Source organism: Jatropha curcas, chromosome 8, assembly GCF_041381405.1.
Source record: "Jatropha curcas cultivar XTBG-Jc1 chromosome 8, XTBG_Jcur_1.0, whole genome shotgun sequence".
Lineage (NCBI taxonomy): Eukaryota > Viridiplantae > Streptophyta > Magnoliopsida > Malpighiales > Euphorbiaceae > Jatropha > Jatropha curcas.
In genome coordinates this window covers 24,310,939-24,323,081 of record NC_143158.1, presented here as the reverse complement: position 1 = coordinate 24,323,081, position 12,143 = coordinate 24,310,939, and the positions used below count along the sequence as shown (strand labels likewise).

General features: G+C 32.1%; 1 long non-coding RNA gene across 1 annotated transcript; it reads left to right on the top strand.

The window, feature by feature from the left end:
• The first annotated feature begins 7,500 nt into the window (after window positions 1-7,500).
• LOC119370168 (uncharacterized) lies at window positions 7,501-10,239 on the top strand. The gene is made up of 4 exons (XR_016322206.1): window positions 7,501-7,752; window positions 7,969-8,095; window positions 8,755-8,836; window positions 9,651-10,239. It is a non-coding gene; the product is annotated as an uncharacterized LOC119370168 (long non-coding RNA).
• Window positions 10,240-12,143: the final 1,904 nt, after the last annotated feature.

The window sequence follows — 12,143 nt, the reverse complement described above, 5'->3', positions numbered from 1 at the left end:
CCCATTGGAAGTGTTTCTATATATACAACATAACAACAGAATAAAGTTTTAATTAAAATGAACAAAACAAATAGTTTTGTATAATATTAAACAAAACTTCGGTAGAGTTTCCTCTAAAAGTTGTACTTAACTCCCCTATTAGAAGTTCAAAATTCGTATTGTATCTCAAAATTTTCTCATTAAGATAATATCATCATATAATACATCAATTATTTCAAAATGTGAACATTAATATTCTAATACTACTATCTATTATTTCTTTGATTATTCTATTATTCTTCAATTATATATATGCTAGAATAGTAACTGACTTGAAACTCAATCCAATAGAAATGCTTTGTAGCTAAACTCACATTCTTCCAGCTGGAGCCATCCTTATTAAGGTTCTCATGGAAAATGCTAGTGATAAGTTATGATGTATCATAAGATGGTTCCATCCTATTGCATAAGACCATATATTCATACAATTAGAGTATTACACACACATATGTATATGTATATGTGAGTAATTATATATATGTATATGCAAAATGAAGCAATTAACCAAGTAATATAATAGATAAAATGTTATCGCCAAAGATCATGAGTACTTATAAATCGCCCACTAATCGAATGGCTTTTTTACCAGATGGAGCTACAGAATTGGTATTCATTGTAGCAGTTGTTCCTTGAGAAGAAGATGGTCGTGACATTGTCGGTGAAGGTCTAGGAAGTGCCTCAGAGAGTACACATAAGGCTGGGGGTCGTGGAGTGAACTAGATGGCTCGGCATGTGGCTGTAGTAGAGGATCTGATGCCTCAACTTAAATTGAGGTATGATGTGTTTGAGGTTGTTTAGTCCAACTAGTTGGAGTTTGTGAATCACGGCCTGTAGAGCATTTGCTGCAACCTAGATTAGTAGGTCCTCTACCTGTAGAAGAGGATGAACCTTGACCATGAGTATTACTATCTCGACCCTTGCCTCCGCCCATATTTCTATAAATTGCATTTATAGTATATGTATCATTTGGTTACATACATGTAAAATAATGAAAATGATTTATGTAAATAACTAAAACAATTGGTAATTAATATTTCTATATTAATATGTCCATGTTACATTATTCTAATAATGAAAATAATGCAACATAATGGAAATTTGACAAAGTTCATTTATTCTCAGGTTCATCTAATTCATCCTCTTCAGAGTCTTCATCGTCTAATGCTGAATAGATATATGGATCTTCTTCTTCTGCTTCATCCACTACATTGATATCTATATAAGAACCTTCAGGATCGTTCAATGGTTCAGGCAATTCATCTTCATTAACTTATAATGGCTGGACATCCATATCATCTTCTTGAAATGCGGCGTCATACACTTCATTAGGAGCTATAGAAGATTGAGGTAGTTCCACTACTGGTCTTGTGACATCCTACTGAGTCGAGTCATTGCATAGAGTCGAGTTGAGTCGGGCTGAACCAAACCCGGTTGAGGTAGAATGGGATTATAAGTGGATTGATTTGTATAAAACAAAAGATCAAAGTATAAGGATTAGGACTTGCTTGCATTCAAATATAAAGCTTGGGTATTAAGTTGTAACCTATTGACAATTGAGGCACCATTTGGTAAGTTTCACATAAAATTCATTGATATTTTGATGGCCTACCCGTGATTACCATTTCACTTTCCCATTTTCATCTTTATCTTCATCTTTTTCATCTCCTTCCTTTACCTTACTTTCCCTTCCTTTCTCCATCCATTTTCATGGTAGTTAAGCATTAAGTCAACCTCTATTTTCTCCAAGTAAGTAGAATTTCTTGAAGCTCTATGTTATTCAACCTTTAATTTAGTTATATTGTAGATAATTCATAAGAATTCTTATTTATAGGTGAAGTGAGTTCAAAGGTAGTAGAAAAAGGAAGCTAAGAAGAGCTCAAGCTTTTTGGAGTGAAGGTTTGATATCTCTTGTCATTTACCACTTTCTTTGCATGAGAACTTGTGTGGTGTGTTGATAATGAGAAAATATGTTGCTTAATGTTAAGTGAGAGGACTGGAAATGGTGAGAAAGCATGGGATGAAATGAATAAATGAAGTAGATATTGAGTTATGCTGAAACAGGTTTTGCTGGAAAAAGAACCAGTAACTTCACCTTGATTTTGACCCCATTTAATGATGGAATTAGGACGTGTCATAGAATAGTTATTTGTTCCTATATGTGTTAGCTTTACATGGGTTTTTGAATCACCCAAATCGGAGTTATATGTTGAGAGATATGACCAAAATAGTACAGACTGCGCAGGCTTGAAAACACGACGCGCGCTCGCGAATTTCATTGTGCTCTCGCGAATTGTGCCTGTAAACTCTCTGACTCTCATTTGGTGCTTTTTGCGCTCGCGAATTTCATTGCGCGCTCGCGAATTTGGCCTGTAAACTCTCTGACCCTTTTGTGTGCTTCTCGCGCCCGCGACTTTGCATGGCGCGCTCGCGAATTGTGTTCTGATGCTCTTTTGGACTTCATTTTCTATGCAATTGTATTTCTTTGCTCAACTTGTATGCCTCCAATCATTTTAAATCAAAAAGACAACATGAGAACATGTATCAAAACAACATGCAAGCATGCAAATGATGTGAAACAAGGTAAACAATATGGTTTATGAAGTTATGAAAACGTTAATATGCTTTTGTTTTATACTATTGACATACCGATATTATGCTCCATTGAGGTTAGGGAGAAACCACGTAGATAAGGCTATGTCGCGACATAGGATAGCAGATCTGCACCCCATACAGTTTGGTACTCCAGCTACAGGCCGTTGAGTGGATATGATTATATATGGGCCATAGCAGCCAAGTCATACAGTATTCATCCAGTTTCATACAGTTTTTCTTATCACTTTGGTTTCACTATAACCTCATGGAGCCATACAGATATCTTGACATAACATTGCATGAATCATACGGTATAATATCATCAAGGTAGAATGAAAGTATCATGATATGTGTACTTATATGTGCCATATGTGTTTACATGTTTAAGTATCCATATGTGTTTACATGGTTCTTTCTACATATGTATGTGCTTAATTGTTTCTTTATATGTTGAGATATCCACTGAGCTTTATTTGCTCAGCGAGTTACTTGTTTAACTCGTAGGTTTTGGGACTGGACCATAGAGAGTCAGCTTACAACTGCTGCAGTCCATCTTTGGAAGACCCAGTCTTCAGGATAGCTACTCATTTTGATATTTTGATTCTGTATATCCTCATCATGGCATGTATAGGGCACATAGTTGGGCCCATTTCATTTTGCAACTAGTATCATGCCTTGTAAATATTAATTACATTAATACTGTAAATAGCATCAGCATGATATAAGAGTCTGTATCCATTATGATATCAACATGACAGGTCATAAAGTCAACCAGTTTGTAGCGTCTCGGTTCGGTTCATTCGGGTTAATGGGTGGACCGGGAAGGGATGTTACAGGTCTAGCTTTCACTTTAGTTACTGATAGCCAATTGCTCTTTTCTCTTCTTAATGATGGATAAGGAAATGAAGTATACTTGTGCAGCTTGCGTTGCTAGTACAAATGGTTCATACTTGTTAAATCTTCTTCTTTAATTTATATCCACTAAGTTATAACTTGCATGAACCTTTGTTCCTACATTTGGCGTTGGATCAAATCATTCACAGCGGAACAATATTATTCTCTCGATAGGTAGTCCTAGATACTCCAATTAACTTCTAGCAACCTACATAGTAATCACTTTACTTCTCACTATAATTTGTACCCTTTATGCATACGCCGCTATTCATAGTCGTTTTGTTAGACCCACGAGCCTCTGTGTGGAATTTGTACCGGTTGACAAAATAGCCTGTATACACTTGCACTGTATATAGAGGGCCTTTTGCAAGAGTTTTGATGAATTGATTAGAACTAGAATTTGCACTATGTATACCGAGCCTGTTGCACTATATACACTTGCAATGTATGCACTTGCACTACAAATAATTGACTTCAAATGATAAACTTTGGCATCAAGAACTAGAATTTGCTTATATGTTGTTTCGTTGACAAAGTAAATTTATTTAAATATTATTCTCTTTTTTGTTTAATGTACTTCAGTAATTAGCAATTAAAAGTATATTAATATGAAATATATTGATAATAATTAAAATATTTGTAATTTTGTTTTAGTTAAAATTTTTGAATAGTATAAAACTTTTCAATTAGATAGTGTACAATAAAATTTTTAATTAATATAAAACTTCTCAGTTAGAAATTGTACAATAAATATTTTTATTATGAATTATTAAAATAATAATCTTTATTTTTTCAATAAATAAAATTAAAAACCTTAAAGACATTTTTTTGGGTCCCATTATTCTTCTTATTTTTGCTTTTATATTATAGATAGATAAATAGTTATGTTTACTTGACTAAATTTAAGAAACATATAGCATTATTAAATTATTCAAAAGAAAGAGCAATTATTTCTTAAATCATATTAATTATAGGTATCTTAGTGGTTTGGGATTTTTAATAGAATTAATTATAATTAAATAATATCTAAGAGTTGTATAATATTCCTTAATAAAATACTATATATATTTAATCAAAATATTTTAATTGAAAATTGTTTATCTATTGTTTGATTGAAATATTAATCATATTCATTTTATTATTTTAAATAAATCATATTAACTACTTGTATTTGTATGTTTTCGAATTTTTTTAATCAAATTAATTACACTGAATCATTTATAAAAGTTGTATAGTACTTTTATTTGTTAAGTAAAATATCACACATATTTTTTAATTAAAATTTTTTAATTAGCTGTGACTAAGAATATTTAGGATTTTTAATTAAAATCTTTTATTTTAATTGATCATGCCTAACGATATTTTAAGATTTTCAATTAAAAACTTTTAATTGGTCATGTCTAATGATATTTTAGTATATCTCTAATATCACTAAAGATCAATTTAAAAAATCTCATTAGTCCTTTCTCATTCGCACTCTATACATATAGATAGATATAAATTATGATATTTTGGAGAGCTCACTTAACCCTAAGTAAAATATTTTTTTTACATATATATTTTTTCATGCTCGAAATCTCTTGACCTTCATCTTAGAAATTTTTGAAGATCCAACCACTTGTTGATAATAAAATGTCAATTTTTGTTGCTCGAGTTGAGAGTCGTACTTAGTTAATGCCCTCTCAACAATGCCAATCCTTTTTTAGTTTTAACTATCTGATATCTAAAATCCACGGGTTAGACTAACTTAGATTTGCATTGAGCAGATTCATAAAGGAGGCAAAATGCTTTCGAGTGTTTGAAGGGACTATATATCAAAATTCGAATTGAGCAGTGATGGAAGGAAGGGAAATGTGTTTGAAAGAAAGGTTATCCTGAGATAAGTCTCATTTGGCTTAAATTAACCTAAGTTAAATGGGGCTGGAGAGGGTGCCATTGCCTCCCTGGCTTCTATAAAATCATTAGCGCACTAATCTAACAGAAGATCCTTGGTAACTTAGCACAATGGATTCCAAACCAGTTGATGTGAATTCGCTCTACAAGCATACATCGTCTAATTTTAATTTTTTTTATGGTAAAAACAAATCCTAATATATTTTTCTAGTGTATTTTATTTCTTAACATGTATAAAAACTCTGGATCTAATTTATTTATATATAATAACTCTAAACCTAGTTTATTTTTATATATAACTATTATTTTCAATATATATATTATTAAATAGAATAAACATTTTATATTAAATCGAGAAGAAATATGGTAAGGTATTTTTTTTTTGTTGCCATTGAATTATTTTTATCATTGATTTCAGTTGTTTTTTAAATTTAATTTTAGGTTTGATTTCATTCTATGAATACATAAAAATTCACATAATTATTAAAATATGCCATAGTATTATAAATTTATAATTCAACTGTTATTATTGGTTATTCGATTAAATTTTAATAACTTGAAAAATTTTTAAAATTCTATGAATAAGTATATGATATTTAATATATTCAAAAAGATGAATTTCACATTATAATTCATGATTCTATATATAGCTGAAATTAATATTTTTAAAATTAATAATAATTTACTCTTTATGATGTTTTAACAAGTTTTTATTTTATGAAATATTAATAATGTATAATGCTTATATGACAACTTAGACCTAACTTTTAATTAGGTTTATTTTTTATGTTTTATTCATAGTATAAAATGATGAATTTTTGCCCTGGAGAAAAAATTGTGACTCTGTTATTGAATTCGAGATCTTTGGTTAAACGAGAAGAGATCCTATCATCCCATTTCATTCCTCCGGAGATCAATGACAGCTCTAAATTTTAAACTTTTAATTTTGTTTTAATTTTTAATTTTTACTTTTTTTTAACGACGTTGGAGCTTTAATTATTTTGTTTTATGTGTAAGGACATGGGAGGTCTTATCTTTAAATATATCAGAGTGACAGAATAAAAAATTATATATTTTGTTTTCAAATACAACATAACATTAGTTTGTAATATAATGATAATTAGGTAAGGATATGATTATTTTAAGAATGAATTTAACTCAACAGCAAATTCCATTTGTTCGTTGACCAATTATTTCGTTACAGTCATATATAGTCTATAATTTGATAACTGTATTTCTTAAATTAAATATGAAAAACGAATCTTGTACTTGTAATGACATGTTACCAATAATATTTATAATTGGTCAATTGAAACATTTATATTATCATTATTGTTAATTAATTAGAGTGTCTTTAATTTATAAATTATTTAGACTCATTGCTCAGATTCGTCATTTAAACATGAAACGACAAAGAATAAGACAAAGTTTACTGTTGATTTATTAATTTTAAGATATCTTTTACTATTTTTTATTTATTAAATAGCAACTTGGTTGTTATGTCACTGTCATTTAATGTACAATATTTTAGACTAATCTTCTGAGGTGATTTGAAATACCCCGGATTTTTATTTTCAAAACTTTTGAATTTTCATTAAATCAAAAATCTAGATTTATGATAATATGAGCTGTTAAGACCGAGTAATTCTAATTGAACCCAAAATTTTACGAATTGAGCCCAAGCCTAAAAACATATTATTTAGAATTTTCGTTTGGGTAATACTTAAAATTTCGATGAAAATAAAATGGAACACTAATTGTTAATCGATTAAAAATGTGTCTATATATATGTAACTACTATATAAATTAATCAGCCGAAAATTAAATATCTTTGGTATTAATATTTTATGAATAAATTGAGAAAATATTACGAAACTGAACAAAATAATCAAATAAATTGAACCGGACCCAAAAATCAAATTAATTTTTCGAAAACCAGATGAAAAATCCATAAATCAATTGAAAAACCAAGCTAAAACCACGATTTAAACCAAATCAGACTCGAATCGACCCAAACCCCATCCACCAATTAGAAAATTCTAGAAAAAAAAAAAAAAAGAAAGAAAAGAGAAACGAGAAGAGAGACTCAGTGGCCTCTCTCTCGCTCTTCTCTCAACAACCCCCCTCCCCTCTTCTTCTCGTTCTCCGACCACCGGCCACCAAATCCGGCAAATAAATAATCTAAAAATATCTACTCATCGCAAGGAGTCTGATTCAAGCCTTGGTTTGCGCGATTTGAGCCCGGATTGAGAGAAAATTCAATCGAAAGGTGCGACGCCATAGTAGCAATTCTTTCGGCCATTCACGCCGTTTCCGGCGACCTGAGGCTTCAAGGTAGGTGCCGATCGACTCCTATCTTCTCCTTCTTTCATTTGACTGTTACGGTGTTGAGTATGGTGGCCGGAATCGGAAAACCCAAAGTGGGTACCACCGAACATTTTTGGCCAATTTCCGGCCAACTGGTTCACACCCACCTTGATTTGAACACATATTAGTGATCCTCTCATCGAAACGAATAAAATGATGTATTATTTGTCAATTTTGGTGAAGGTTAAATTTTCCGGCCACCGTGCACGGCGGCGGTGGTGGCGGTCCGGCGACCGGCCGGCGAGACTTCAAGAGACAGAATGCTCTCCTCTTCACGCGGATCACGGAAATGAAATCTGATTTTCAATCGGTACACTCTAAAGCTTAATTCGCAATTTTTGAATAAATCCTGAATTAATTAATTGATGAACTTAATTAAGTATTTAAGTAAATTAAATTAAATATTGTTAAATATATTTTATGAATATTAATTATAACTATAAGGTTGGTACAAAAAAATATATTCCTAGCTAATGATAAATTTTAGGAATTTTATTAACAAATAAATAGTTATAGAACAATTACTTATAATGGATTATGTGAATTAAGTGACCGAATAAATGACGATTATGGTGGACGGGATTAGTGGATATGAATTTGCCCGATGGATGGGCTGTGTGTGTGTGGATTTGTGAAAATTTGAAAAATTTGGATAGTCCAGTTTATAGAGGAAATGCTGCCGAATTTTAGTTATATTCTTAAGAAGTAGTGACGACGAAAATTTGAGGTATTAAGAAATATTATACAATATTAGCATTATCATTATACAATATTTCTCACCGAATATTTAGAGATTTTATCTAAAGGTTATAAATTAGAATAGTTATTTATATAAATGAGAGAAACTAGATATATATGCATATATAACAAGTGAATTAAATGACCGGTAGCAAAAAATAAATAAACGAATGTGAAATATAAGTTTTTGAATTAAAATTCTTATTTAGAATTTTCTTGTTTATTTTAAAGGTTTATAAAATACAAAATGTGAGGACAAAAGCTGGAAGCATGTGGCTAAAAAGGCAGTCCTTGTAAAGGACAATAAAGAACTGTGAGTAGAGTTAGATAACTAGTACCATCCGCCTGCATTCATGCATTCACGGCTAAATGTTATCATGCATTAATTTATTGAGTTGCCATATTATGATGCACTATTTGTTGATATTAAAAATTGTTTGATTACTTGTGCTATGAACATACTATGCCTTGTTTGTGTGGAATTGGGATGAAGTGGACCACCATGGGTTGGTGAGGACGGTCTATGTGATATGGATCCTAAATATGATATGATATGATATTCGACCGTTGGCCGGGAAAATGGGAGATCGGCGCCCCCGTGTGCACCTGATGATATGGATTGTAAGGAAAACCACAGGATGGCTTCTTGTTGTTGCGCACCTGATAATCTAGATTTGATTGTAGCCCGCAGGGTGGCCTCCTGTCGTGAGCACTTGATGATCTAGATTGGATGGAGACCACCGGGTTGCCTCCTGTTGGTATGGAAAAGAAAAGAGAGAATGGAAAAACAATGAGAGGACTGGTCAGTGAGGATTAGACCAGTTGGCCGTATGGGGGATCGGCTCCCTGGTGCACATGTATGAGAGGGCGAGCCATGTGTGAGGACGGCTCGTTGGGGTTTCAGGTGGTGCCACTGACTAATTTCCACGTGATGTGATTATATGAAGGTGATAATAACTATGATTGCTGTTGTATTGCCATTTGTGTGACAAATTGCATGATCATATAATTAAATGGTGACCAAATAGAAATATTTTAGCATCTGTGTGATTGTGTGGGGTGAGAGGGTTATCTAACCCTACTCATTGAGTTTGGCGCTCACCCCTGCCTACTATTTTTTTTTTCAGGTAATAGAAAGAAAGGAAAGCCCTATGGAGTTGAAATACGTATTATAGAAGACTGTTAATGACAGAAATAAATATGTAAATGTAGAGGTAGAGTTCCGCAATTGTATTCTAGTTGGGTTGTAAGTGCATAATGAAAGTCCAAATTTAATATATGAACTGTATTTTGGATGCATATGTATAATAAGTTAATGGGTCTGAATCCATAATTATGAATAGAATGTGGAACTTAAATAAGTTAGGCTTACTACGGACTTCGGGGGCCTTAAACCCACCTAGGTCCTAGTGCCAGTCCGGTCCATGGAAATGGGTCGTGACAAAGTTGGTATCAGAGCATAAGTTGGGCCTTAGGAATCAATTGCGGAACATAGGAAATTAAATAGAGAGCTCCTATGTTGGGATCGGCCGTAACCAACAAAGGAGCTGTAGTCTGGATTGAATTTCATTTTAGTGCCGGTGGACGCATCGTGCACAAGGATGGAAGGAAATCTGTATGAAACTTAGGACGAGAATTAAAAGTACAGAAATAATAGTGAATTATAAACAGGTCTGGGTAACTGACGTTTATGAAATAAATATTGAGTTTCGCTAAATCCCCTCCATTTATTTTGAAGCAGAAGATCAGTTGAAAATTGGTGTAATGGCCTGATCACCTAATACACCTTGATTCGACAAGAGACACTGCTTCGAAAATTATTTGAAATTGTTTGGAAAAGAATTCGAAGTTTTAAAGACAATATGAAAGTGAATTTATTTGAACTTTGATTTGAGAAAAATGTTTTATTATTTGTTTATTGGAAATTGTTTTGAAGTTGCAATTAATTGTTTGATTTTTATTGTTTTGTCGGCATGTCAAAAATTTATCTGATTTTAGAATTTAAATTATTTACAATGATTGTATGTTTGATTTATTTATTTGTTTTTATCATATTGTCTATCCCGAGGACTACATTAGGACTATAGAAATAAAAAAATGATAAAACTAATAGAAATTAGATTCTAGAAATGTTACTGTTAGGGAAAAAAAAAAAAGGGGGTGGAAATTGTAATTTAAATTAAATCAAGGGTTAAAAAAAAAAGGGATTTAAGACAAATAAATTAAATTCTCAAGTATTCAAGTTGAAACTCAAGGATGTAAAAAGAGAAAATTTGTAAATTTCTTAAGTATAACATTAAGGAGAAAGGAGATGTAATACCCCGAATTTTTATTTTTAAAACTTTAGAATTTTTATTAAATCAAAAATCCAGATTTATGATGATATGGGCTGTTAAGATCGAGTAATTCTAATTGAGCCCAAAGTTTTACGAATTGGGCTCAAGCCCAAAAACATATTATTTAGAATTGTCGTTTGGGTAATACTTAAAATTTCGATGAAAATAAAATGGAACACTAATCGTTAATCGATTAAAAATGTGTCTATATATATGTAACTACTATATAAATTAATCAGCCTAAAATTAAAAATCTTTGTTATTAATATTTTATGAATAAATTGAGAAAATATTACGGAACTGAACAAAATAATCAAATAAATTGAACCCGACCCAAAAATCAAATTAATTTTTCGAAAACCAGATGAAAAATCCATAAATCAATTGAAAAACCAAGCTAAAACCATGATTTAAACCAAACCAGACTCGAATCGACCCAAACCTCATCCACCAATAAGAAAATTCTAAAAAAAAAAAAAAAAAAAAAAAAGGGAAAGAAAAGAGAAACGAGAAGAGAGACTCAGTGGTCTCTCTCTCGCTCTTCTCTCTCAACAAAACCCCCCTCCCCTTTTCTTCTCGTTCTCCGACCACCGGCCGCCAAATCCGGCAAATAGATACTCTAAAAATATCTACTCGTCGCAAGGAGTTTGATTTAAACTTTGGTTTGCGCGATTTGAGCCTGGATTGAGAGAAATCTCGACCGAAACGTTTAGCACCGTTGCAACAACTTCTCCGGCGATTTCCCATCGTTTCCGATGACTTGGGCGTCGAGGTAGGTGTTGATCGACTCCTCTCTTCTTCCTCTTTCATTTGGTAGGCTCCTCGTCGACTGTAATAGCCGGAATCGGAAAACCCAAAATGGGTATCACCGAACCTTTCCGGTCAATTTTCGGCCAAATAGTTCACACCCACCTTGATTTGAATACATATTAGTGATCCTCTCATCGAAACGAATAAAATGATGTATCGTTTGTCAATTTTGGTGAAGGTTAAATTTTTCGGCCACCATGCACGGCGGTGGTCCGGCGAGACTTCGGCGAAGACCCCGAGAGGCAGAATGATCTCCTCTTCGCGCGGATCACGGACATAAAATCTGATTTTCAATCGGTACACTCTAAAGCTTAATTCGCAATTTTTGAATAAATCCCGAATTAATTAATTGATGAACTTAATTAAGTATTTAAGTAAATTAAATTAAATTAAATTAAATGTTGTTAAATATATTTCATGAATATTAATTATAACTATAAGGTTGGTACTAAAATATATATTCTGAGCTAATAA